This window comes from Lupinus angustifolius, chromosome LG01 (genome assembly GCF_001865875.1).
Source record: "Lupinus angustifolius cultivar Tanjil chromosome LG01, LupAngTanjil_v1.0, whole genome shotgun sequence".
Lineage (NCBI taxonomy): Eukaryota > Viridiplantae > Streptophyta > Magnoliopsida > Fabales > Fabaceae > Lupinus > Lupinus angustifolius.
The window spans coordinates 3,612,661-3,618,660 of NC_032009.1; positions in this window are offsets into that span (position 1 = coordinate 3,612,661).

Consider the following 6,000-nt stretch of genomic DNA (forward strand, 5'->3'; position numbering starts at 1 on the left):
TATTTAAAAATGATATCATTGAAATAATTTAAAAAATATTTAAGTTGTGCCCAATGTATGCACATTTATGGAAGTAGTGTTGTTGACATAAAATTTTGACTAGTAATTTACGGACTTGATGGATCAAATTGTTTTCTTTTAAGATCAAAACTGGTCTTTAGTGTTGGTCGGGTATGACCAAAATGGGGAATTCGGTTGGATAACTTGCTTTTGGAGGCTAGTTGGAATGAGACTTGGATTTGCCGGTGGAGGTACCTGAAAAAGTTCTCCGCCGGTGGAGGTACCTGAAAAGATTCTCTGATGCTCAAGTCATATGAGTTTACAGAAATTGATGGAGAATAAATGAGAATAGTTGCTAGCAATGAATGAGAGAGTTAATATTGGAATGGTAGAAAACAGAAACCAAGAAAGAAGAAGAAGGAAAAGCTTTGTAATCTTTATTGAATCATATGGAAAATATACAAAATGTCAATGTTTATTCTCATCCAAAAGATGAATAGAAACCACAACTTATAGAGAGCAAAAAACAGAGAACACCACAAACACCACAAATAGGAACTAACTAAAACAGAATAACTAACTATACAATCCATAAACAGAAATAACAAACTAACTAGAAGACTAAACATAATGGGCTTGGGCTTCAATATTGAATATGTTGCAATACTCCCTCTCAAGCTGGAGAGTGAATGTCAATAGCTCCCAGCTTGGATAACAAATAAGAAAAAGTGGAAGGTTCCAATGCTTTTGTGAATAAATCTGCAACTTGCTCATTAGTAGTGATGAGAAGTAAATGAAAAAGATTATTTTGCAATCTCTCACGAGTAACATGGCAATCAATATCAATATGTTTTGTACGTTCATGAAATACGGAATTAGCAGCAATATAACGAGCAAAATTATTATCACAATACAATAAAGCAGGCTGCTTAAAATCAATGCATAAATCAATGAGTAAGAAGGTTAGGCATTGAATTTCACTAGAGGCAAAAGCTAAAGCTCTATATTCAGCTTCGGAAGAAGACCTTGAAACATTCTTTTGCTTTTTAGATTTCCAGGAAATCAAAGAGTTTCCTAAGAACATGCAGTAACCAGAAACAGATCGCCTAGTGTCAGGGCAAGTGGCCCAATCAGAGTCACTAAAACCCTTTAAATGAAGAGGAGAATTAGCAGGGTAAAACATGCCTTGACCAGGTTTACCTTTGAGATATCTAAGGACACGGGTTAGAGTCTTGTAAATGATTCACGGTGGGAGTATCCAAAAACTGACTAAGTTGTTGGACAAAGAAGGCAATATCAGGTCAGGTATTAGTTAGATACAAAAGTCTACCTACAAGTTGCCTATATAAGGCCCTATCGATTAGTATTATCCAAAAGAAATCCATTATAGACACTAATATAATTAGATCTGCTCTTCATAGAAAAACTTGGGATTTACGATCCCATTTAAGATCGGTTCAGGATCATGGGATCCTTTTCTATCAGATAGGAAGGGCTGTTTCACAAAATGTACTTCTAAGTAATTGCTCCATAGATCCTATATCTATCTATATGAAGAAGAAATCATGTAACGAGGGGGATTCTTATTTGTACAAATGGTATTTCGAACTTGGAACGAGCATGAAGAAATTAACGATACTTCTTTATCTTTTGAGTTGTTCTGCCGGATCGGTCGCTCAAGACCTTTGGTCTCTACCTGGACCTAAAGAAAAAAATGGGATCACTTCTTATGGACTCGTTGAGAATGATTCTGATCTAGTTCATGGCCTATCATAAGGATTACTATCCTTTTGGTGTAAAGGATTCCCTTTCACCATAGGGGTAGGAACATGCCTTGATTCAAGGAATCCAGCATCAGAAAGCAAGTCAAGGGTATATTTTCTTTGAGTAAGAGTGAGACCTTTGTGAGATTGGGCAACTTCAATACCAAGAAAATACCTTAGAGCCCCAAGATCTTTAATTTGGAAGGTGTTGTGAATGAATTGCTTAACATTGGCAATCTCATTCTTATCATTGCCAGCAAGAATCAAGTCATCAACATAGACAACTAAAGCAGTGAAACCAGAAATGGTATGTTTAGTAAACAAAGAATGGTCATGAGGGGATTGATGATATCCCAAAGAGATGAGAGCTTTAGACAATTTTGCAAACCATTGTCGACTAGCTTGTTTCAAACCATAGAGGGATTTGTTGAGTTTGCACACATGATTGGGAATGGAACAAGTAATGCCTTGAGGCAAAGTCATATAGACCTCTTCATTGAAGTCACCATGTAGAAAAGCATTGTTCACATCAAGCTGTTCAAGAAACCAGCCCTGTGATGATGCAATGGCTAACAGAATTCAAATGGTAGTGAGTTTAACCACTGGAGCAAATGTCTCAAAATAATCCAGACCCTCAGTCTGAGTATACCCTTTGGCAACAAGTCTGGCCTTATGTCTTTCTATGGTTCCATCAGATCTGAACTTAAGTTTGTAGATCCATTTTGATCCTATGGGTTTCTTTCCAGCAGGTAAGGCGACAACATCCCAAGTATGATTTTATTCTAAAGCTTTCAACTCACTTTGCATAGCTTCAATCCAATCTTTGGACTGAATGGCTTGTTGGAAGGTCTTAGGCTCAGATTGAGTGGTGATAGAAAGGATATAATGAAGATAAGGTGTAGATAATGCTTGGTAGGACAGAACAGAATGTAGAGGATGTTTAATTTTGTCAGGGGATAGAAATTGAGTAGAATTGAGGAGGCTGCAATGAAAATCCTTTAGATAGGTAGGAAGAACATGAGGTCTTTGGGATCTCCTAAGGTTAACAGTAGGGGATATGGTGTGTGCAGAAGTTTGGATATCAGTTGGAGTGTTGTGTGTGACAGAATTGGGAATAAGGTCCAAGACATTACACCAAGTGTCAAGAACATGGGTTTGATTATGTTGGGAGGAGTCAGGTTGAGATTGGGAATAAGGTTGAGTTTGGGAAATTTGTTCATAAGGGAAAATGTGCTCATAAAATTGAACATTTCTAGTTACAAATATTTCTGAAGAGGATAAATCTAGAAGAGTGTAGCCTTTGGTGCCTGTCTTGTAACCAAGAAAGGCACACTTTCTGGCTCGAGGGTCCAATTTGGTTCTATGCTGCATTAGGGTACTTCCAAAACATAAACTACCAAAGACCTTCAGGTCAAGCAGAGATGGAACAAATTTAAACAGTATTTCAAAAGGGGATTTAGAGTGAAGAACATGTGTAGGCAACCTGTTGCTGAGATAAACAACATGTTTAGCTGCATAACTCCAATATATTTTGGGTATATGAGAATGAAACAACAAGGCTCTAGTTACATCCATGATGTGTCTGTGTTTTCTTTCAACAATGGAGTTTTGTTGAGGGGTTTCCACACAAGATGTTTGGTGGATAATTCCATGCTCATCATAGAAATTAGGCATAATGAACTCCATTCCATTATCAGATCTAAGGCTCTTGATCATTTGGTTAAATTGCACTAAAGCTAAGGTAACAAAATTCTTAACGAGGTCTCTGGCATTAAATTTGGATTGCATAAGAAACAACCAAATATGTCTACTAAAGTCATCAACAAAAGTTAAGAAATACTTGTAACCATGAATAGAAGGGATATGCGCAGGACCCCATATGTCCATGTGAACAAGCTCAAAAGTGTGAGCAGTGGCAGAAGAACTATTTTGGAAAGGAAGTTTAGTTTGTTTAGCTAAATGACAAAAATCACATATCTTATTACTTTCAAAATTCACATAAGGAAATTGTTTGCATATTTGATTGAGTACAAGTTTTGAAGGGTGTCCTAAACGAAAATGCCAAAGATCTATAGAAGAAATAGTGTAGTTATCTATTGTATGTCATAAAGACTTGTCTAAATTGGAGTGTTGAATGAGGATGTAAAGATGGTTTTGAACCTCAGCATGTCCAATCATCTTCAAGGTAATTGTATCCTGAATCATGCAACAATTCTTGTAAAAAATAATGTTGCAGTTTGATGAGTTAATCAATTTATGTACAGATATAAGGTTATAAGAGAATGTAGGAATGTAAAGAACATTGGTAAGCATAAGTTTATCAGAAAGAACCACATTTCTTGATTGCTTAGCCAAGACACTAGAACCATCAAGTAATCTTATGTTTATAGGTTTAATATTTTGATGTGAAGCAAAAAGAGTTAGATCATTTGTGACATGATCTGTTGCTCCAGTATCAAGAATCCAAATTATTTGAGATGTAGGCATACCTGATGGAGCTTCCAGATCCTCACTGCTAGATATTTGGTTGATGCAATGACCAGGATCAAAAGTTAATTTTGTACTCTGATGAATACTTGTTTCTGGTTTGGCAGCAGGGTCCATTGATGAGTTAGTGTGGTCAGCAACCCCTTGATTAAAAGCATAATTGATTGAACTTTCACCAGGTCTAGTTCTAAATTTAAAATTCGGTGGAAAACCATGCTTGTAATAGCAAGTGTCCACAATATGTTTATCTCTACCACAAAAAGTATAAATTTTGATATTTCCAGTGTTTCCTTGTCCCTTTCCAAGGATGCCTCTGCCAAAAGTTCCTTGAGTGAATCCATGACCAGAGTTTCCCACATTATTCTCTTGAGTTTTTTTGGAGTGAGGGCCATTGTTTCTGTTAATGTTTGGTCTCCAATTCTGCCTAGTGCTAACTGAGTTGATCATCCATTTCTGGTCTTCATGTCCTGCATCATTCAACTGTCCCTCTTGTTGCAACACTAAAGAACATACTTTGTTTATTTGTGGCAGAGGTTCCATGAGTAGAATCTGTGTTTTTACTGTGGAGAATTGGTCATTGAGTCCTTTAAGAAAACAAGTGACATACTCAGAATCTCTATATCCCTTGATGATGATATAGGAATTGCAGGTACAATTGATATTGCAAATGTAGTTAGGTAGAGGCCTCAATGATTCCAAATCTTCCCATATGGTCTTCAAGTCAGTGAAATAAGATGAAACATCCCTCTCACCTTGCTTTATGGAATGTATCTCTTGTAAGAGATATGAAAATCTAAAATAGTCTCCCTTGGAAAACCTTTCTTTAAGGTCTTCCCATAGTTCTTGTGCCGAGTCAATATAGACTATACTTTGTCCTATTTGTTAAGACACTGATCTGTTAATCCAAGATATCACCATGGTGTTACATCTTTCCCAGGCTTCATATGTAGGATCTGAAAGGATAGGCATCCTAATCATGTCATTTACAAACTTGAACTTATTTTTGGAAATGAGAGCTCTTCTCATGGCCTTGCTCCAAGAGTTGGAGTTTTTGCCATCAAGAGGTGGAGAGACAAGGGCTATTCCCAGATTTTCTTCGGGATGAAGGCAGTAAGGGTTTAATGGATTCTGTGAGATGTCTAGCTCACGATTGTTCTTGTTAGGATCGGTTTGTAGAGCCATTGATTCAGTGATTCAGAGAGGTGGAATACAAAGGGGGAAAGAAAGGATAGATCAGAGGTGATGCGCAACAGAGCTCTCAATTTGAGAGCTCTGATACCATATTGGAATGGTAGAAAACAGAAACCAAGAAAGAAGAAGAAGAAGAAGGAAAAACTCTGTAATCTTTATTGAATCATATGGAAAAGGTACAAAATGTCAATGTTTATTCTCATCCAAAAGATGAATAGAAACCACAACTTATAGAGAGCAAAAAAACAGAGAACACGACAAATAGAAACTAACTAAAACAGAATAACTAACTAAACTAACTATGCAATCCATAAACATAAATAACAAACTAACTAGAAGACTAAACATAATGGGCTTGGGCTTCAATATTGAATATGCTACAATAGTTAATATGCTTATGAGAGTGAGTGAAATATTTATGATATGAGAGAATATGAGTACTTATTGTAAGGGAACAATCCTTATTTATAGTAAATGCTATAATGACGTGCCATCTATCCAGATGCTGATGGTGACTTGGTCGTGTGCATTGTAGGAGCGTAACAGGTCTGTCTCTGCC